The sequence below is a fragment of the Chiloscyllium punctatum genome, chromosome 13 (genome assembly GCF_047496795.1).
Source record: "Chiloscyllium punctatum isolate Juve2018m chromosome 13, sChiPun1.3, whole genome shotgun sequence".
NCBI lineage: Eukaryota > Metazoa > Chordata > Chondrichthyes > Orectolobiformes > Hemiscylliidae > Chiloscyllium > Chiloscyllium punctatum.
The window spans coordinates 59437013-59460414 of NC_092751.1; positions in this window are offsets into that span (position 1 = coordinate 59437013).

Below are 23402 nucleotides of genomic sequence, written 5' to 3' on the forward strand. Positions count from 1 at the left end.
CTAGCTCATCCACAAGGATTTCCGTGACTCCGTTGACTAACCGTTGTGCAATTATCCATTATCTGCCATGCTCATGGTAAACTGTGCAAGGCAGCTCCAACCGGAGAAAGCTGAACCGTGTGCCCTTTGGCCTTTTGAAGATGGCACCAATGCCAGTGATCATCGAATATCTAGAGTCATGCGGACGTTCGTGAGTATCTCCAACCATGAAGGAAAATCGAGCTGGCATTGAATGAGAGGGATGCCATGAGGTGGAATAGGGAGTTAATGAGGCGAGTTCGTTGATATATCACCAGGAAACTAGCTCAGTCTCATACAGACAATCCTTCTGTCATACTCAGTGAAAATATCACTGTGATAAATTATTGTTAGATGAAGCCCAATGTGTCAAAGATTCTGCTGACCCTACTCACAGTTACAAAGCTGCCAAACAAATGCTCATCCTCAATACTCTCCATCATCTGAACTCACACCAGTATCTGATTCACCCATCATTCCTGGAAACACTGGCTCATGTTGCAGGATACCGTTGAAATGTCTTCATTTCAGAATTCTGGATCCTGGGAACAAATCCTTCCATGACATTGTCTCTCTATCTCGCTCTCTCTGTCTATTACCCAAACCCCTCCCATTTGTTGACTCTTGAACAGATTCCCCGCCATTTCTCTCTGGCTGTGATGTTCACACCCACAGCACCCCTGTGTCAAGATACAATGGAGATATGGGGCTGTAAATGGTTTGGAGCGGTACATCCTGTTACTTCCAGCATGGGCTGCAAGTTTCCCCACGCTGGGCAGTGATCTAACACAGTGTTGCTGAGCAATGCACTGAGATTATGGACACAGTTCCACACTCTGGTCGCATATCTCATCTTGGTTTATAAATCAATGCACTGCTGTGGTCTGCATACTCTGGGTAAATTGTGGTTGCATTGCACAGTACACCAACCAGGTCTGCACAGTGCTTCCTGCTGAACACATAGCTTATCTGGGTTTATAGATTAATGCACTAGTGTGGTCTGCATACCTTTCCACTCTAGGTAAATTGTGATTGTATTGCACAGTACACCAACCCGGTCTGCACAGTGCTTCCTGCTGAACGCATATCTCATCTGGGTTTATCGATCAATGCACTGCTACAGTGTGCCCAGTGTTCCGCTCTAGACTGATTGCAGTGTAGTGTTCAGCAGTGCACTCGCCTGGACTGCGCAGTGTTCCACGCTAAACAGATATCTCCTCTGGGTGTATGGTGTCCGGTCTGGTTCTGTGAGGTGGATTGAGAATGTGATATCACTAATCCTTTCAGTTGATATGGCAATGCCTTTATTTTTATTCTCATTCATGTGATTGGACCATCCAAATTCTGACTCCTCCGGCCAGTCCCATTCTTCAGTCTACCTCTATCGTTCGGCAACATGTTGTTGATGAATAATTGTCCAGTTTTAATGTGAATAATTGTGCTGACTATTTCCCTCGCCTTTGGCATAACTCACTCTGGAGCATCAGGTTTAACCACGATAAACCTCAGTAAGGTCACTCCTCAGAAACAACGCTCCAGGGATATATAGACCCAGCCCATTTTCTCATTTACTACTCCCGTGTAGCTCAATATCATTCGCCACCACCGCCCCACCCAACACTGTCGATATACTTGTAAATCTTTTTGGCATGCTTTCTAGTTGAACAACGTATTTCCTACAGCAGTGAGAACAAAATTAAAGGCAGTACTACAGAACTGGCTGAACATAGCATGTAGGGAAAAATGAATATTGCAGATACAGGAGATTACAGTCAGAGTGCGGTGCTTGTAAAGCACATCAAGTCAGGCAGCGTCCGAGGAGTAAGAGAATTAATGTTTCGGGCAAAAGCGCTAATCCTGATTAAGGACTTTTGCCCAAAACGTCGAATCTTCCTGCTCCTCGGATGCTGCCTGACACGTTCTGTTTTTCCAGGACCACACTCTTAACCCAGTGTAAATCCCACTTGGCCTCTTTCTTCAAAGAGAGTAATTTCCCTTCCCACATGGTCGATGGGGCCATCCATTACATCTTATCCACTTTCCATACCTCTGCCTTCAACAATCAACCCTCCAAACTCAACAGGTCAAGAACATCCTGTGCCTCAACTTCCATCCCGCCAAATTTCCAGATACAATGCATTATCCTCCCCCATTTGCGCCACCTACAAACAGGCCCCCACCACCAGGGATATATTTCCCTCCCCACCCCGATCTGCGTTCCATAAAAATCATTCCCGGCGTGACTCCTTTGTTAGGTCCACGCCACCCAACAACCCACCCGCTACTCTTGGCACCTTCCCCTGCCACCACAAAATTTAGAAAAGCTGCACCCTCACATCCCCCTCACCTCCGTCCGATACCCGAGTGGGACATATACAGCCTGCAGTGCTCTGGCAATACTACCACGTACAAGGGAAAAAAATATCTATAGTCCGTCCGTCAGTAACCCTCATCCATTCCATCGAGACTGAGTAAATATTCCCTTTTATGATGATATGAACTGTTATGTAAGGAAGGGGTTAACTGAGCCCGTTTGTTCTGTGACTGAGATTAATGTTAGTCTCCATAGACTTTAATTATCCCAGTGGAGAGTTTCCATCTTTTAATGATAAATGGAAATCGTTCAATGTGTTATCCCATAGTATGAACGGGAGCATCATCGACAGCACTAACAGGGATAAGCAGCTCCAGATGGAGATGGGGAGGAGTGATCATATACTGAGAACATTAGTCTGGACTGTTCCAACAATGAACAGGGATTAATCCGATGATATTTCATACCTTTCGCGATATTATGATTGGCTGTCATTATCATGGCGGATCTATTTTGTACTTCACATTATTCAATATTTTTATTATCCTTTCCTGTCTATCGTTGGTGTCCCTGGTAAGTCTCACCGTCCAGCTAAGTTTTTTTTTTCTAGACACCAGTTATGACTGCGTTACTGTTCTTTCATATAGTCTTCACTTCTTGTGACTATTATTGTTCATGTTGAGACTCTGAATCCAGATACTGACTCCACAGACCACTACTAACTGCATCAGTGAACTTGTTCAATTACTGTCTCCCTCCTTGCTTCTGGCAGTGTTACTCATGGGTCTCTGTGTTGACCTACTCAGTTTCAGATGTGAACCATTGTCTCACTGTCCTTGTTATTTAAATATTGGGAGTGTGGAGGTCATTGCCCACTATTATGTTTACAAACTCCATTTCCCTCCAGGGACTCCATCCCATACCTGGCCAATATATATTTTTTAATTCAATTCTGGACTTCGAAATCCCTGGCTGGCCAACATTGACAGCTCATTCCTATTTGCCCTTGAGCAGGTGGTGGTGAGCTGCCTTCTTGAATTGCTGCAATCCACTTGCTGTGGGTTGACCCATAATGCCGTTAGGGAGGGAATTCCAGGATTCTGACCCAACGACTGTGAAGGAACACCAAGTCAGGGTGGTGAGTGGCTTGGAGGGGAACCTGCAGGTGGTGTTTGACACAGACGAATCAAAACTTTGGTGATCTCTTTGGCCATGAGTTGATTCCTCACCCCATGCCCTGACCATTATTAATTTTAACTACTCACTGTTCCAGAATGTACTTCACTGACTTAACCCATCTGTTGTTTGAACATTGAGCCGTGAAATACAGACTTCATGATGACAACAGTCTGCTGCTGACTCTTTCGGGTTGAAACCTGCAGAAACAAATCTGATTCGGACTCAGACAAAAATCCCATCCAACTGAAGTTCCTGAACACGCTGATCCATACCGCTATAGTGTCTGGAAATATCTTTCTTTTAATATTCTCAAACACTTAAACTCATCTGTCCATGAAACATCCCTCAGTTTCTTTCTGTCGATTATCCAAATCCCTGACAGTTGTTCATATTTAACCTGGTTTCCTTTCAGTGTATTTTCTCTCATGGAACGATCTTCACATTCAACCACCCCAAATGCACGCCCCCCCACCATACGCATACAAACGCTTACACTCACATCTTATACTGTTCTAATGGAGATAGAAATCTTTCCCAGCTCAGTGAATTTGATATGTGTATCATTCTCACATGATAGTAAAAGTCTCCAATACTCCCCACGCAGGGCAGATAATCCAGGTTACTGAGCACTCGCATGGTCTGCACAGCTCTCCGTGTTAGTCGGTCATCTTCTCCCAGTTTATGTTGCTTGATGTGTTCTGTGAAGCCATTTTAGAATTTGATTAAACAAACCATTTCAGCTGATCTGAAAATACCTTTTTTCAATATTCTCATTCTTGTAATTTTGCTCTCTAAGTGTCAATCCTCCAGTTAGTCACATTACCCAGTCTTTTTTCTCCATATTTCCACAACATGCTTTCAGTTAATTAACTGTCTGTTTCTGTCTTTAATGTGGATCATTCTGTCCCACTGTATCATTCCCTGACCTTGGTTTTTGGCTCCCTTGTGTATCGAGTACTGACGTTGTGAAGTTCCAAAACAGTGAAATTGTCTGTCTTGTGCTTTTGTTCACTTCTCGGTGTGTCCCATGTGTTGTTCCATATACAAGTCTGGCTGTTTTTCACTTCCCGATGTGTTCTATGTGATGCTCCATGGACAGGGGTTTGAGCGTCGGGTTGTTTTTCACTTCCGGGTGTGTCCCATGTGGTGTTCAATGGACAGAGGATGTGTGTCGGGCTGTTGCTCATTTCCCGGTGTGTCCCATGTGGTGCTCCATGGACAGGGATGTGAGTCGGGCTGTTGTTCACTTCCCGATATGTCCCATGTGGTGTTCCATGTTCAGGAGTCGGGGTGTCTGTCGGGCTGTTGATCACTTCCCGATGTGTTCCATGTCGGAGTTGGGTGTGCGTGTCTGGCTGCTGTTCTCTTCTCGATGTGTCCCATATGGTATTCCATGTTCCGGGGTTGGTGTGTGCATCGGGATGTTGTTCAATTCCCAGTGTGTTCCATGTGGTGCTCCATGTTGGATAGGTTTCAGCTGCATTGACTCACGTCTTTGAAAGGTGGTCAGTGCCTGTCCACTGAACATCTGACGTCTGTGTTTGTCCCTCTGAGTTGGTTGTGTGGCTAGAAACACAAAGAATCCCCTTGAGCATTATTGTAAAGGGCCAGGTATCGAACATCTCTGACAATGTTGTCACTTTTTAATAAAAGGTTATTGTCTCATTTTCTTTGAAAAGAGATCTTAAATGCCATACTGTCTACTGCAAAAAGCTGAAGTTATTAACTTAGGAGGCTTGTAGGGTTTCTTTACATTAATAATGATAACAAAGGCCAGCTCTCACAGACCAGGCTTTCCAGTTTTTCTGAGCTATAACAGTCACCAGGTGCTTGCAGTCGGTGATAGGTTGGATGCTTCAGTGAATGATCCCTCACTGCTATTCTCTCTAAAACCTGTCTTTGTTGTGTCCTCCTGGATTCGAGAACTGCGTGCAAGACTGATTGACCTTGGATGTGCCTTTTTGCCAAGGGATGATTTTAAGGGATGTTAGTACATTGGAACAGTTAATTAGTGGATGGTACTGTATCTATTATTCTGTTAAGATTCCCAGTAAAGTTATTATAAACGCCTCTAATTTTTGTATGTATTTTTAATGGAGAGTTTAAATAAATTGTGTTTTGCTTAAAGTTACGTGGTTTGACCAGCCGGATCACATCTGGAATACCCATTTGACAACTGCATTTACTGTAAGCTAGTGGGATGGCACAGTGTCTCAGTGGTTAGCACTGCGGACTCACAGCACCAGGGACGCGGATTCAATTCTCACATATGACTGTGTGGAGTTTGCACATTCTTGCTGTGTCTGCATGGGTTTCCTCTGGGTGCTCTGGCTTTCTCCCACAATCCAAAGATGTGCAGGTCAGGTGAATTGGCTATGAAAATTGCCCAAAGTGTTAGATGCATTAGTCAGGGGCAAATATGGTGTAGGGGAGTGGGGTTGGGTGGTTTAGTCTTCCGTGGGACAGTGTCGACTTTTTAGGCCATACGGCCTGTTTCCATACTGTTGAGAATCTAACCTTCGACAAGGTGGGCGTCCAGGTTACCATCTTAAAGTATTTTAGCTCAGTCTTCTCTGTTCCACAGCAAACTGGGGACACTTGTCCTGTTCGAAATCGATCATCCCAAATTGGCTTCAGGATTAGAATCCCTACAGTGTGGAAACAAGTCATTTGGCCCATCAACTCAACACCAACCCCCCAAAACGTAAATTACCTAGATGCATTTCCCTCCCCATTACTCTATATTTACCCCTGACTGGTGCAACTAACCTACACATCGTTGAACAGTACGGGCAATTTAACATGGCCATTTCACTTAACCTGCATTTCTTGAGGCTGTGGGAAGAAAATGGCACACCTGGAGAAAACTAACGCGGGGACGGGGAGAATGTGCACAGGGAGATTTTTGGACTCAAAGGCAGCGTCTTTTTTTTTGTTTTGTGTCTTTTGGTCTGGGCGTTGAATTCGGTTGGTTTGTACAGTGCTTTGTGTAGCAATGGTTATTTCTGTCTCTAAGACTTATCTGGGTGTGGAAGAAGTGAAGTTGGAGATTTTACCAAAGGTGAGCAAGGCAAAGCTTTTAGAATTAGCAGACAAGCTGGAGTTGGGGGTGTGTTTGTCTGTGAGAAAAGGAGAGATAATTACAGCTGTAGCTTTGCATTTAAATTTTGTTGGAAACACCATCAGAATCTTGGGAAATGGCTGCAATTCATTTGCAGATAACACAACTTGAACACAAAAAGGAATTGAGACGGTTTGAAATATGACTAAAAGTAGAATTAAAAGAAAAGGAGAGGAAGATGAAAGACAGAAAAAGGAAAAAGAAAAGCAAAAACCAGAGATTTTCAACTTCAGAAGTTAGCAATTTGAGAGTAAAGTCGACTAAGCAGGGTGGAGATGAAGGGAGACGGTAGGCTGGATGAGGAAGATAGTGAGGATGAGCAACTCTATGGTAGGCCAAGGCCTGATGGGGATCTGTTTAAATATGTACAGGCATTGTCTACATTTGATGAGAAGGATGTAGAAGTCTTTTCAATTTCATTTGAGAAAGTGGCTACACGAATGCGGTGGCCAGTGACCATGTGGATTTTGTTAATTCAAACAATGCTGATAGGTGTAAGGTGTGAGGTATTTGCATCCCTATTGGAGGAGGTTACTGGCCAGTAAGAGAAGGTGAAGAAAGCCATCAGAAGTGCATGTTAGGTTGTGCCAGAAGCTGACAGATAACGTTTTGGAATCCATAATTTCGTCCCTGGTTAAACGCACATTGAGTTGAAGGAATTAAACAAAGTAATTTTGAACGGTGAGTCAGGGTATTATTAAACTGTTAGAGAGATTCTTACTTTGAATTTGTTTAAAAACTCATTCCCTGTAGTCGTGAGAACTCGTGTGGAAGAATAGAGTGTTGAAATGGCATGATTAGAATCTGAAATGGCTAATGATTATTAATTGGTCCATAAATCAAAGTTTGGTTTCTGAGAGGGATTGAGAACAATGTTCTGGAGCTTAAAATATATAACTGTGAGAGTAAGGTTTAGTGGCATCGACCAGGAGTAGCAGGTAAAGGGGTTACAGCATTAAGAGGTACAGAAACATGAAAAACATTTAAGCTGAGAAATGAGGAGATATGTCATTCAGAAGGACTATTGGAGAGATGAAAAGTGCTCTATTATGTAACGTGTGGTTGGAGTGTCCGGTATAACCATGAATAGAAATATTTAATAGTTGGGAAGGACGCCTTGCGCTTGGTGTTGGCATTACAACATTTCAGCATTTAAATTACCAATAACGTGTCTTAGACAAATATATAGACTGATTATAACGCCTGAACGTTTTTAGAGAAACGTAGGGTGAAAACATCCAGTCTGTTCAAATAGAGTTATTATTGTTGCCATTCAATTTGGAAGTTATACAAGTGACAGGAGAGAAACCGTACTTGCTGACAAGTTGTCGAGACTTGGATGAAGAAAAACAGAGGGGTTCTATGGCAGGAGTAAACTGACTGAAATAGAATGGAGTTGTGAATGCTTTCAGTGCAATATATACATATTGTGACATACTGAAACAATAAGAACAGAAGGTTTAAAGTGAGGCCATCTTTGTATATTGATTTTTTTTCAAACGGGGAGTTGTGACGATGCTGCCACTTTTAAAAAGTTATTTTCTCTTGTTTTTTTGTGTGTGAAAAGAGGACTTAAAGGCAGAAATGCCGAACTGCCGCCTGAAAACAGCTTAACTATGCAACTGAGGAGGCGTTTAGATTTTATCAAAACTGTGGGAACAATGGACGGACAGCGGCCAGCTCTCACAGACCAGATATCTCGTTTTGATTTTAGCTGCAGCATTCAGAAGCTGCTCGGGGTCACAGAAAGGTTGGAAGTTTCAATACATGATCCCTAGCTGCTATTCTCTCTGAAAACTCTCTTAATGTTGCTTCCTCCTGGATTGGAGAACTGCACATAAGACTTTGTGTCTGAATTTACCTTTGTGCCAGGGGATGTGTTTATGCGATGTTCCTGTATTCGCTCAGTTAATTAGTAGAAAGCACCGTATCTGTTGTTTGCGTAGGTGTTCCTGTAGAGAAGCTATCACAATCTGTTCTCTTTCATTGTGTTTTAACTACAGCGTTTGAATGGATTGCATTTTGCTTAACGTTGAGTGGGGTGACCAGTTGCAACACATCTGGAACACACAGTTCACATCTACATTTAAAATAAGGAAAAGTTAAGATCGAAGCTGCCTGCTTAAAATATTTTGACGGGGTCTGGTCTGGTCAGGTCCATAACAGTTGTAGCTGAGCGGCTTCGGACTGCCCACTGCTATTGAATGTTTGTGGAGGGGTTGGGGATGGTTTGCTGGAGGCTGTGAAGTGAGCTGCCTCAGACATTCAGGGAGACCTGAGGATTTGGTGACCCAACTTTGGATGGGGATTGTAGTTACATCATCTGGGTCTGTAGCATGAACAAGAAATGGAGCAGAGGCTGCAGAGAGGGGAAGCTCTGAAACCACAGAGTCAGTGTGTGTGGGGAAAGGGATCTGCTGTATCCATCCCGGGTTTTCCAGGAACAGCTTCTCAAGCTACACTTAACCCAGGAGCAGGTTTGTGAGGGGACACTGATTGAACAAGGTGCTGGTCACAGAGCGGTGTCACTTCAACAAAACCTGCAGCGTCACACAAGGGAAAGAACGATACTGCCAGTAGCTGTTAGGATCACTGTTTCATTCAGCTTCTATGATCCAGAACCTCCAGGCAGGACTGGGTGACATATCCATCATCTCCTAGTATGTCGACATCAATGTCACCATTCGGAAATGTACGATATATGTGCTGGATGAGATGCACGTTTTCTCTTTCAGCAGAGAGCTGCCGGGTGTATCCGTGTTTTCTCCGTACAACAGGATTCCCGATGATGTATATGGCTCTGTGGGCCCCCCATGTTAATGAGGAGAGCTACAGGAACTGAAGGAACTCTTACTCCAATAATGTTACAATGTGCCCATGGACAGGACATCATGTTGCTAAAGAACCCACTATTCTGGCAGCAGCCAACTCCTCTTCATTTAGAATCATCCAGCCATTCTCATCTTCTTTGGGTCTCCATTGGAATGAAAGGATAGCCTCTTGGCTAAAGGCTGTCCCCTGGATACACGGCTCAAAACACCCACTGCCAACCAACCTCATCAAAATATCCCGTGTATACTGAGAGCAATAGGACCACTGGGCTTGTCAGGGAGCAGACCATCATGGAGATAGAGCAACACTTCCCATGTCGGAATGGGTCAGAGTGAATCCTCCAGAACACACTATCACCATGTCATGGAATCCCTCTACATTTCAGTAACATGCTGCCTTTCATTCTTCCTGAAAAAGCTGACAGGGTATTCATTCCATTACATTCCACTTGGCAAAGTGTTAGTCTTTTACCTGTCCATATATCCACATTCACTCTCCAAATTCTGTTAATAACTTAATGACTTTCTTACCTTAGTGTCATCACCAAACTTAGTAGCAGTACATGTGTTATATCGCCCTGATCATTGATATCAATTGTAAACAGTTGCAGACCAAGCACTGGTCACTGTGTGACTCCACTGGTTACGTTCTGTCAAACTGATTAAGACTGATTTATCCAGAGGCCCTGCTTCCTGTTTGGTAACCTTTCCTCCCCGTTCCTGTGGAGCACAGTCGAAGGGCTGAATAAGAACGAGGAACAATCCAGCCCCTCAAGCCTGTTCCGCCATTGTATACAATCATGGCCAATGTCATCGCCGGCTCAGTTCCATTTCCCTACCTGCTCCCCATATCCCTTCATTTACTCAATATCCCAGCGTCCCCTGCACACCGGGGAAGTGAATTACACAGATTCACAGCCCATTGAGAAAAGTAAGTTCTCTTCACCACAGTTTTCAATCTGCTCCGCCTAATCCAAAAACTATGATCTCTTGTTCTAGTTTGGCCTACATGAAGAAATCTCCACTCCTTTAATCATCTTTAACATCCTCCAGACCTCAATGAGGTCTCCTCTCATTCTTCTCAACCGAGAGTGCATCGGCCTGCACTGCGCAAACTCGCTTCAAAAGACAAATTCGTCTCTGGAATCAATCTAATGTATTTGTTCTGAACTGCCTTTGTTGTAACAATATCACTACTGCAGTCAGGACCACAAAGCAGAACACAGTACGTCAGTTACCGTCTCACTAATACCTTGCAGAGTTGCAGCAATTCTTCCCTCCATTTATACTCTATTCTTTTACAAGTAAATGCTGAAATTGCACTTGCTTTTCTCATTCCCTTCTGAATCTACATATGAGTTTTCTATGGTCTGCACGTGGACACCCAGATGCCTCTCCACGAAATCACTCTGAAGTTGCTCTCCATTTCCGTAACATGTTGGATTCCTCTGATCAAAATGGTTAATCCCATATTATCCACGTTAAATTTTAGCTGCCAGATGTTGGCACATTCATCGAAACTTTTCATGTCCATTCGTAATTTTTCAACATCTCCATTACATCAACCTACTTTTCCACTTGTTTTAGTGTCAACTGAAAATGTAGCTGTAGTGTTTTCCCTCCTCTCATCCAAGTAATACAATGGATGGTAAATTGTGGATGACACTCTATGGAACCCCAAAGGTTGCTAACGAAACAACTATTCCATCTGTCTGCATGTTGTTGGCTCACCAGCCCTCTATCCAGGCGAATAACCTCCTACCAATCCCATGTCCACATATTTGACAGCTTAATATTTTGTGCAGCATTTAATCAAGGCATTTTCAAAGACCAGGTGCTTTACATTTCATGGATCCTTATTGTCTACTTTGCTTGTCATATCTTTAAAGAATTCGAGCAAGCAAATTCTTAAAATATCATGCTGATTCTGATGTATTTTGATTTAATCTTTGCAAATCCTCTGTTGTGAATTAAATTATAACGAAGTCTCACAATTTCCCTCAATTCCCAACAGTTTGCTCACAACCTTTCAGTGACAAGTGAAGATGATTATCCTAATTCCTAACTTTTTGCAATCTCTACGTTCCCTTTCCTGTGTTCCTGTGTCACAGGCACAAAGCTTTAAAAAATCTGCTCCAATCGCTGTGTAATAGGCATGAGTGTCTGAATGGATTTATTCAGTTTCTGGTCTATATGCTCAATAGGCTGAATGTCCTCATGGTATTCCTACATTATAGTCTTGGTGGCCGGAATGTCCTGATTTACAGATTCAAAATCTGCTTCTCCTCTTCCTGATAATACGTCAGACGCCTGAGGGATTGTGGAATCTTCCTGTTGCTGTACAACATTTTGAGGGGCTGAACGTTCTCTTCATCTTGCTTCACAACAGGTTCGAGATACTGAACAATCACCTTCCCCATCCCTGAAATGGGATTGAAAGAGTGATTTGTCTCTTCCTGTTCAGATACAACTGACACATGGGTGAATTGCCTCCACATTTCCACAACAAGTCTCAAATGATTGTATCTCCTTCGTTAGTTCTCATGCTGAATGGCCTCCTATTATTCTAGTGTACCAATCTGTTCCAGTTCTTGTGTTAGAGACTTGAGGGGACTGAATGGACTGATCCTGCTGCTGCATAATCGGATACTGGTGCCTCATGTTCTACTCAGCGTGCCGTGTTATAGACTCGAGGGGCTCATTAGCATTCTCCTTTAACTGTATATCAGGCTCCAGGGCTGAATAACCTCGTCCTGTTCTGGTGTAACAGGGTCAAAGGCCTGAAGATCCTTCTGCTGTTCCTGTGTAACAAGCTGGAGAAGTGGAGTTAGCTGTATAATTGGCTTCTGTTGTGGACTCTTTCCGGTGTTCTTACCAACCTGCTGTAAGGTTTCCTCCCGGGTTAGAGCAGTCTCAGCTGTCTGGGGGAAGGCATAGCATTGTTGAAAGAACATTGTTCTTCTCTACTCCACCAGCATAACGGGAGCGTTGCTGAAAAATGTCATAACACTTGAGAAGAATGAATAACGTGACGAGATTATCTCAACGTCCAAATAGGCTTCACCAAATATCTCACCTGAATCTACCATTAATCTCTCCAGAGGCCACATCGCTCAGATTCCACAGAATCTAGTAAGGTAAAGCTTAGAAACAGCAAGGAGAAGCATATATTGATGGAAGTTATATGTCAAAGTGAAAGTTGCAATACAAATTTTGGGTCTATCATAAAACAGGAAATTAGGTACCCAGGTTTGTGGGTGCTGCAGTAATAATGAACACTTTCAAACTGCACCAAAACTGTTGTAACCCATGTGCTAGGAAAATGGATTTCATGAGCGTAATTGAGATGGTTTCCTTTCACAGTATGTTGAGCACTGAGGTAGAGGTGAAGCTGTTTTGAAATTGGTGTTATGTGATCAGAACACCTAATTGAAAACCCTGCTGAAAAGGAGGTTTTGGGAATAATAATCTTGAATTTTATACGACGTCTGAATACAAACAGTTGTTTTTGAAACTGTGGTTTTAAACCTGAGTCATGCAATTCACAAAAGTATGAGGCTAGAATTAGATTCAGTGAATTGGAGAAGTACATGAAAAGATTTACTGGAAGACAGGTAATGGTTGTTGTTTAAATAAACACCTTAAAATGTACAATATCCACATATCCACCACAGTTTAACCAGAAAAGGGGTAAGGTGACTTAACAATATTTAACAAAATAAGTTAAAGATTGTATTAGATGAAAGGAAGCAGCTCAGAAAAATGCCAGATATTGTTGTAAGCCATGGATTAATAGACATTTGAGGACCAATGAACTGATAATGAAATAATTATAAAATGCAACCTAACAAGAAACATTAGAATAACCAAACGTTTCTCTCGATATTTGATGGGAAAATGAAGGCAAGGAACGTGTGGAATGGGGAATATCGACACACTATAATTTCTTGCAGAGAACTTGGAAATTACAGAGAAACTAAAAAGTTACATTCATGCCAATCTTATTAGAGGCAAGATTAACTGATGGAGAAATTCAGTTTGAGTTCTCCGGTGATTACCAAAATGAAAGGAGATCGCAGTGAAGCTTAGAAAGTTCACACAGAGAGACGGACTGACACAGGGGCATGGTGAATTGCTGCCAGGCAAGATTAGGGAGAATCACAAGATGTTGTCCACGTATATCAATCAGAACAGAATAACCAGGATACAACTGGGGACCATTAGAGACCAAGGGAGCACTCTGTGTGTGAAGCTGGAGAACATTGATGGATTGTTGCATTAGAGCTCCATGTCTGTTTTACTTGGAGAAGGAGGATGCACGAACAGAATTCAAAAAGATGGTTTGGGAAGCTCTTGAACAGACTGATATAAGATGGGAGCCGGGATTGGAGGCTTTGGCTGGTGTAAAATTGGACTGATTGCCATGTCTGGATAAGTTGTATTACAGGCTGCTGTTAGAGACAAAGGAGAAAAGGCGCTGACTCAAATTTTGAAGTCGAATCTGGCTACAGGGAAATTGGAGTTACCAGATGACTTGAGAACAACGAATATGGTCCCACTTTACAGAAAGGATGGTGGAAATAGCCTGACTGTTAACCAGTCAGTATTAGATCCATATTAGGGCAAGTACTGGAGAAAATAGGAAAGGGGAAAATTTATCTCTATATGCAGAGGTAAGGTTTGATCGGAGCGGGGTGGGGGAGGGGAGCAGCATGACATCATAGAACGGAAGTCATACCAAGTGAATGTTATTGTCTGTTTTCGAGCATGTTGTTCTTATCGTTTTTCAGCAAGACCTTTGACAAAGCCCCATATGTGAAACTAATTTTAAAAAGTCATGATATTAAGGGTAACGTAGTGAGTTACATCAAACATTGTCTTATCCACAGGAGACTGAGGGTGGTGGAGGAAGGCTGTTTGTGTGACTGGAAACCAGTGTCCCCTCTGATGTACCACAGAGATCAGTGCAGTGTATCTTATTATTTGTGGTATTCATAAATGATCTAGATGTGAATGTGTTAGCGTGGGGGTGGGGTGGTGAGGGAGTGTGCTAATTAAGTTTGTATTTGACGCAAAGTTTGGTCGGGTGGCAGTGAGGTGGAAGGCCTTATGTTACAAGAAGGTATACATGGTATGGTCAGATGGTCAGATGGAACATAACCCTGATAAACATGTGGTGAATAAATGGGGATATACAATGAATGCCAGCACACTAAGAAGCTGAGAGGGTGTTCCTCCACAGATCCCTGAATGTGACGGCACAGGGTAATAGGTTAGGGAAAAATGAGGACTGCAGATGTTTGAGATCAGAGTCAAGAAGTGGAGTTCTGGTAAAGCACAGTTGGTCTGGCAGCATGCAAGGAGCAGGAGAGTCGATGTTTCGAGCATAAGCTTTTTATCAGGATTCGTGGCCACATTCCTGATGAAAAGCATATTCTCAAAAAGTCGACTTTCCTGCTTCTCGGAAGCTGGCTGATCTGCTATGCTTTTCCAGCAATATACTTTTTGACTGAGGTTAATACGTTAGTTAATAAGGCAGATGGAACCGTAGGCAGAGGCTTCATTCCCCGATGTATCGATTGTCAGAGCTATACAAGTCTATGGTTAGGCCGTGTTGGAACACTGTGCGTAGTTCTGGGAGCCATATTGCAGGAAGGAATGTGATGTAGTGGAGGCGTGCAGAGGAGATTCACCGGGATGCTCCCTGGGATGGAGCATGTCAGCTATGGAGAGAGGCTGGATAAGCTCAGGTTGTTTACTTTGGAGCAGAGAAGGCTGAAGGAGAGGTGATTCTCAAGGATAAGATTACGAGGGGGATTTCCAGAAAGATTTTTGCTGAAGTCCCAAACCCAGTGTTCAAAATCATATCTTATGGGATTGTGGCAAATATTTGGACAGGGTTACAGAATGGGACAGCTGACAGGAAAGAGTGAGTAAAAGTTTTTGATTTTGATTTTATGACTAGGTGTATTTTCCAGGATAAATAGAATAAAACACAGTGAGATGCTTTCACTTGTTGCCACAAAGTGGTGCCATTTTGGATAATTGAAGACAATCGAGTAAACAGAGGATACAGCCTGAAGAGAGTTTATGGGTTGTGAGGCAGCTCCTCATCATCGACCACCCCTGCAACCCAACCCCTTCATGACAGCATCATCCCCATCAACATCAAACCCCAGCAACATCGAAGTTGCTGATCCTCAGGCACCATCTTTGCCACTAGGCAGATATTCCTCCATCAACAGCTCATTGCCCCCTGTGCCAGGCCATTCCAATGTCAGAGACATGTCTCTTACTGCTGGGCCCACCTTATCGATGTTACTATCATGTCCTTCTACTATCTGCTTCATACAACCATTGCAGGACCCAACCAACAACATGTCTCCAATCTTCAGGCATCACCTTTTGCTACTGGGCCCTATCTCACTCACGTTGATTCTGCTGGTGTTGCAGCTGCCAATTCCAGGTCATGTGCTTGCTCCGGAAAAGTAAGGACTCACTCTTCTCCGCATTGGGCTTAGCTTGAGTTCCAAGCCCTGGGTCCAGCTTAAGGTCAGTAGATTACAAAAAGAAAGTTGGAAGAGAAAATAAGAAAAAGAAAGCAGGTCAGCAAAGGAGCCCTTGGACCGGAAAAACAGGAATAAAATTATCCTTTTATTGGAGATTGAATGTTCGTGGAGTATCTCAGGATTATTTCCTTGGGTCTCAGCTATTCGCAAACACCTCAAACATTTGGTTGATGGAATCAATTGCAACATATCACAGTTTGCTGTTGGAGAAATGCATTGAGGAGATTCTCGGCCATGATAAGAACGTGGAAGGCTGACTGCGTTGAATGACCTCCTCCTTTCCAAATATTTCTATGTAGTCTGTGGATAAACACTATCAATGTTGTCACGAGCTCTCAGATGTTAGGAAGGAAGTCTCTACAATGTTGACAGGCCTGTGTTTCCCTTTCCTGATGCAGAAGCTGGTGCCGGGTGTTCTGACCGGTTTTATCCTTTAAGAATTCGTAGCAGTTTGATACAATTGAGTGTCTTGCTTGGCCATTTCAGAGACCATTGAAGAGTACATCCCATGTCTGTGTGTCTGGAGTTACTTTTCGGCCAGACCAGGAAAACATGGGAGATTAACTTCCTGAAAGTACATTGTGGACGCAAATTGGTGTTTATAATTGACATTAGCTTCAAGGTCATTATTACTGACTCAAGATTTTAGATCTCGATATTTTATTAATTGTTATTAACTTCCACCAGCTGCCAGATATTAGCCTGGTCTGGATTAGAAATCCAGTGACATTCCCATCTCCACATAGTATCTGTCGCAAGCCACACTGAGCAGTTTATTTCTGTGCTGCTTGACAACTCTGTCAAAAAGAACTCCCAACAATTTGACTCTCATTATGGAATTGAGGGAGTGATGATGGTCATACTGTAATTATTCTCCTCTTAAGGGACTTGTCATAGTTGAGTAATTTTCCACATTGCCATATAGACGTCAGTGTTGGAACTGGAATGAAACAGCTTCCCCAGGGACACCGCTTGTTTTACATTGCCTTTGTCATATCTACTGTGTTCAGATGTTTCTTTATGTCACATAGAGCAAATCAGATTGCTTGAAAACTGCCATCTGTAATTTTGTGGGCATCCTGACGAGGTGAGGTAGATCATTGACTCAATACTTCTGCCTGAGTATGTCGCAGATAACTAGATGCTTGTCTTTTGCACTGATGTGCAGGGCTGTTCCATTATTACGGAGGGGGACATGTGTTGGGTCCTCTCCTGCAGTGAGTTGTTTAACACATTAACGACTGGATCTGGCAGGACAGTCGAGCTTCGAACTGATCTGTTGGTCTTGCAATCATTCCGCCCTCCCTATCAGATGATACTTCTGCTGTTTGGAATGTAAACAGTCAAGTGTAGTAGCTCTATGTTTTGCCATCAGTTTTAGGTACACATAGTTCTGCCCTGACATAGATTCACTTATCGGTAATGGTAGACTGAGGGATAATCCCAGGCAAAAAGTTACAGATTATGGTTGAATATAACTTTGCTCTTTTTGCTGTTGTGGTCGACAGCATCACATGGAACACACAGGTTGAGCTGCAATATCTCCAATACAGTCCTGCTGCCTGTCCCCCAGTTCGCACCAAGTCCCACTCACCCATCAGCCATGTACTCAGTGACCTACTCTGGTTTCTGATGTGGCACACTTCCAATGTTATATTCTCATTCTACTGAGGGTCTCTCCATGGTTTCACACTTACAATGTGTCTCATCGCCCAACACCCTTTAACATAATCATCTGAATCCTTTCCTTTCCAGTATGTGCTACCTTCTGTGTTTAGAGTGAATGCTTGTCCCTCTGTTTCTCTCCCTGACTAACAGTAAGAACTCTGTAGTTTCAGTAATGCCAGCATTAAGTCATTTCAGAGACACGGAAATTGTGCATCTTGTATTATCTTTCACGTCCCGGTATATGCGCTCCAGGTTGAACAGGGCGTTTGAGCCACGTTAACACACGTCTTTGAAACGTGGTGAAAAGCAGAAATTGCTAGAGAAATTAAGCAGGTCTGGCAGCATCCGTGGAGTGAAAGCAGACTTAATCATTTGGGTGCAGTGACCATTATTCAAGGCTCACAGTTTCTTTTTTGTTCTCGTTTCAGATTTATATGTTTAATTGAAAATGTGCTTTTTTTTTCATTTCTGGAGAAACAGAGCAGATCTGGCAGCATCTGTTGTGACAGAGAAACACAGTTAGCGTTTCAAGTTCAGTGTGACTCCTCTTCAGAACAGAAAAGTATTGGAAAATGGGCTTTTAAATCCCCTGACCGAGGTAGAGGAGGGGTGACGGGAAACAAGATGGTGTGGAGGAGCAATGCCACTGACAAGTTGACTTTTATTTCTGGTAAAAGAGAATCAAATGTAAAATAAGTATTAATTAGATTGTGAAGAGGGATATGGGTTCCTTAATTAAGTGCAAGACAAACGATTCACAAATAAGGCAAGTTCATTGGGAGACCAGGAGAACGAATGTGTGAAGAATGGAGAACAGCCATAATGCGGTCAGGTTGTGGAAGTACGGAATTGAATAAAAAACTCCTTCAGGATAGAATGTACCAAGGTCTAAAGTGAGGTGTTACTCGAGGTTGAGTTGTGTTTCATTGGAGCATTACAGCAGCTCAGGATTGAAATGTCAGCATGAGAGCAAAGTACGTTATTAAAATGGGAAGCAATAAGAAGGTCAGGGTTATTCCCACAGACAGAGTGGGAGTGTTCCTCAAAACAGTTTCTGTTTGGTCTCCCCAATATAAAGGAGACTGCATTGTGAGCAGAAATGACAGGAGACTGGATTGAAAGAGTACAAATGAAATGCTGCTTCATCTGGAAGGTGTGTATTGGGTTGTTATGAAATAACGAATGTGTCCGCATTCTTTTCAAATGTCCACATTTATTTCTTCTTATATTTAAACCACCTAGTTCCACAGCTTGGAAAGAGGAAGTACTATAGGTGCGGGAGGCAAGAGTTAATAAACTTGTAGCTGAATAAACACAGCAGACCAGACAGAATAGAGGAGCAGCAAAGGCAATATTTTGATCTTGGACATTTCGTCAGGACTGGTGAGTGGGAGGGGAGCCCAGAAATTCAGTGATGGGATATGGAAGGGTTGCGGGTATGTATGGTGGTGGTAGGTACATGCAGGTATGAGGTTAATGTGATTGGTCAGTGGGAAGGATGGAGCAGATACAGGTGGGTCTGGTCAGGGAAAAGGGACATGGGATAAGGCTGTGGGTGGAGGGATTTTGAAGCGGCTTCTGTCAATATTGAGGCCATTGGGCTAGCTTCAAAGGTAAACGCTCCTCTTCCCTCGCCCCAATCCTGATGAAGTTTTCAGCTTGAAATGTTGGCTTTCCTGTTCCTAATATGCTGTCTCACTTGCTTTGCTTTTTCAGCTTCATATGTATTGGCGATATAGTTGCACGTTGAGACCTTATCAGCAACAGATTTTATTGTGCTTGTTATGCATTCCTTTTTGTCTGTTTACTGACAAGCTTATCTCAACATTCTCACTGCAGGATCTAGGAAACATTCTTTGTGTCACTAATGCTCCTGTCTGCTTCGAACTGATTTCCTTTGTTTTAAACATACTTTCATCTTTGCTGTTCGCAATGGCATTGTAAACGTAACTCTTGTTATGCTGTAGCTTAATTACACCATTTCCAATGTACTTCACAACTTCTTTGTTCTTTTACTCCACACATCTTTTCATAAACCAAAAGATCCAATAAGTCCTTCTATAATTTCCTGTCTTCTGTGTCCCTCTCTCCTTAAACGGGGAGGTTACATTAACCAGTCCTCCCTCACTCCAAAGTATCCTGAAAGATCACCAGCAATGCCTCCACAATTACCTTCGATATCTCTTTAGAACTACAAGATGTTATCCAACTGGACTCGCTGATTGATTCAACTTCACCTTCCCCAGCACCTTCTCCTCACTGAGGTCGGTATACTCACCTCTATACTGGATTAGTGGTGCTGGAAGAGCACAGCAGTTCAGGCAGCATCCAACGAGCAGCGAAATCAACGTTTCGGGCAAAAGCCCTTCATCAGGAATAAAGGCAGTGAGCCTGCAGCATGGAGAGATAAGCTAGAAGAGGGTGGGGGTGGGGAGAGAGTAGCATAGAGTACAATGGGTGAGTGGGGGAGGAGATGAAGGTGATAGGTCAAGGAGGAGAGGGTGGAGTGGATAGGTGGAAAAGAAGATAGGCAGGTCGGACAAGTCAAGAAGTCAATAACTGAGCTGGAAGTTTGAAACTAGGATGAGGTGGGGGAAGGGGAAATGAGGAAGCTGTTGAAGTCCACATTGATGCCCTGGGGTTGAAGTGTTCCGAGGCGGAAGATGAGGCGTTCTTCCTCCAGGCGTCTGGTGGTGAGGGAGCGGCGGTGAAGGAGGCCCAGGATCTCCATGTCCTCGGCAGAGTGGGAGGGGGAGTTGAAATGTTGGGCCACGGGGCGGTTTGGTTGATTGGTGCGGGTGTCTCGGAGATGTTCCCTCAAGCGCTCTGCTAGGAGGCGCCCAGTCTCCCCAATGTAGAGGAGACCACATCGGGAGCAACGGATACAATAAATGATATTGGTGGATGTGCAGGTGAAACTTTGATGGATGTGGAAGGCTCCCTTAGGGGCTTGAATAGAGGTGAAGTAGGAGGTGTGGGCAGAGGTTTTACAGTTCCTGCGGTGGCAGGGGAAAGTGCCAGAATGGGAGGGTGGGTCGTAGGGGGGTGTGGACCTGACCAGGTAGTCACGGAGGGAACGGTCTTTGCGGAAGGCGGAAAGGGGTGGGGAGGGAAATATATCCCTGGTGGTGGGGTCTTTTTGGAGGTGGCGGAAATGTCGGTGGATGATTTGGTTGATGCGAAGGTTTGTAGGGTGGAAGGTGAGCACCAGGGGCGTTCTGTCCTTGTTACGGTTGGAGGGCTGGGGTCTGAGGGCGGAGGTGCGGGATGTGGACGAGATGCGTTGGAGGGCATCTTTAACCACGTGGGAAGGGAAATTGCGGTCTCGAAAGAAGGAGGCCATCTGGTGTGTCCTATGGTGGAAGTGGTCCTCCTGGGAGCAGATACGGCGGAGGCGGAGAAATTGGGAATACGGGATGGCATTTTTGCAAGAGATAGGGTGGGAAGAGGTGTAATCCAGGTAGCTGTGGGAGTCGGTGGGTTTGTAAAAATGTCAGTGTCAAGTCGGTCGTCACTAATGGAGATGGAGAGGTCCAGGAAGGGGAGCGAGGTGTCAGAGATGGTCCAGGTAATTTTAAGGTCAGGGTGGAATGTGTTGGTGAAGTTGATGAATTGCTCAACCTCCTCGCGGGAGCACGAGGTGGCGCCAATGCAGTCATCAATGTAGCGGAGGAAGAGGTGGGGAGTGGTGCCGGTGTAATTACGGAAGATCAACTGTTCTACATAGCCAACAAAGAGACAGGCATAGCTGGGGCCCATACGTGTGCCCGTGGCTACGCCTTTGGTCTGGAGGAAGTTGGAGGATTCAAAGGAGAAATTGTTAAGGGTGAGGACCAGTTCGGCCAAACGAATGAGAGTGTCAGTGGAAGGGTACTGTTGGGGACGTTTGGAGAGGAAAAAACGGAGGGTTTGGAGGCCCTGGTCATGGCGAATGGAGGTGTAGAGGGATTGGATATCCATGGTGAAGATAAGGCATTGGGGGCCGGGGAAACGGAAGTCTTGGAGGAGGTGGAGGGCGTGGGTGGTGTCTCGAACATATGTGGGGAGTTCCTGGACTAGGGGGGATAGGACAGTGTCAAGGTAGGTAGAGATGAGTTCAGTGGGGCAGGAGCATGCTGAGAGAATGGGTCGGCCAGGGTGGTCAGGCTTGTGGATCTTGGGAAGGAGGTAGAACCGGGCAGTGCGGGGTTCCCGGACTATGAGGTTGGAAGCTGTGGGTGGGAGATCTCCTGAGGTGATGAGGTTCTGTATGGTCTGGGAGATGAGGGTTTGGTGATGGGGGGGTGGGGTCATGGTCGAGGGAGCAGTAGGAAGAGGTGTCCTCGAGTTGGAGTCTGGCTTCAGCGGTGTAGAGGTCAGTGCGCCAGACTACCACTGCGCCCCCTTTATCCGCTGGCTTGATGGTGAGGTTGGGATTGGAGCAGAGGGATTGGAGGGCTGCGCGTTGTGAGGGTGAGAGGTTGGAGTGGGGTAGGGGGGACGACAGGTTGAGGCGGTTAATGTCCCGGCAGCAGTTGGAAATGAAGAGGTCGAGGGCAGGTAATAGGCCAGCGCGGGGTGTCCAGGTGGATGCAGTGTGTTGGAGGTGGGCGAAGGGGTCCTCGGAAGGTGGGCGGGAGTCCTGATTGTGAAAGTAAGCTCGGAGTCGGAGGCGACGGAAGAATTGTTCGATGTCACGTCGTGTATTAAATTCTTGATGCGTGGACGGAGGGGGATGAAGGTGAGTCCTTTGCTGAGGACTGACCGTTCGTCCTCAGTGAGTGGGAGGTCTGGAGGGATGGTGAAAACTCGGCAGGGCCGGGAGCTGGGATCTGGTGTGGGTGTGGAGCTGGGAGTGGGGTCGGAGCCAGTACCTGGAGTGGGTGTGATGGTGGGGGGAATGGGGGTGGAGGCATGAGCTGGGGTGATGTTGCCCTCGGGGTTCTGGGGTGTGGGGATAGTGACAGTGGGGTCTGTGGGGGGCGTGTCAGCAGAATGCAGGTGAGTGGCGCTGGTGGAGGCGGAAGTGGTGGTGATCATGGCAGTAGGGGTGGCGGGAGTCACTGAGCGTGTGGCATCAGCGATGATGTGAGGGCCGGAAGTGGCTGTGGGAGTGGCCATGATGTGGGCGGAAGTGACATCATCACGCAGCATGGGGGTGCTGGCTGCGTCAGCCGCATGGCTAATGGCTTTTCCGAGGCCAGGGGAATCTTCTGGAATGTTTGAGGAGCGCTGGTTATGGAGGTGGGTGGATAAAAGTTTGTTGTACTTACAGTTTTTGATGTTTGAGATGGAATTGAAATACTGTTTGTTGAGAGTATGAATTTTCCTGAGGATGTAGTACAGAGTGGGTCCTTTGCAATTCTGAGAGAGTGTGGCCCTCAGCTGAGGCAGGGCTGACTGGAGAGAGGTGAGGTGATGGCGCATTGCTGCAAGCGTGGAGCGGAGGATCTTGAAGGAGAACTGTTGCTGGTGTTTTTGAATCTGTAGTCTGTACTGTTTGTCCTGTTCGGGTCCGAACTCTGCTGGTTTAAAGGTGGTCTGGAGTCCGTGTGGGGTAAGTTGGTTACGGAGGCAGGCACTGAGGAAGCAAATATGGCTGTGGTATCGAGTTTGTTTCACAACATGGTTGAAGAGCTTCAGAGCAGAGGAAATGACCTGGGAGTTGCAGTGGGAGAGGGACTCCCTGAGATTCTTGTAGAGAGAGGAGGAAAACTTCTTCA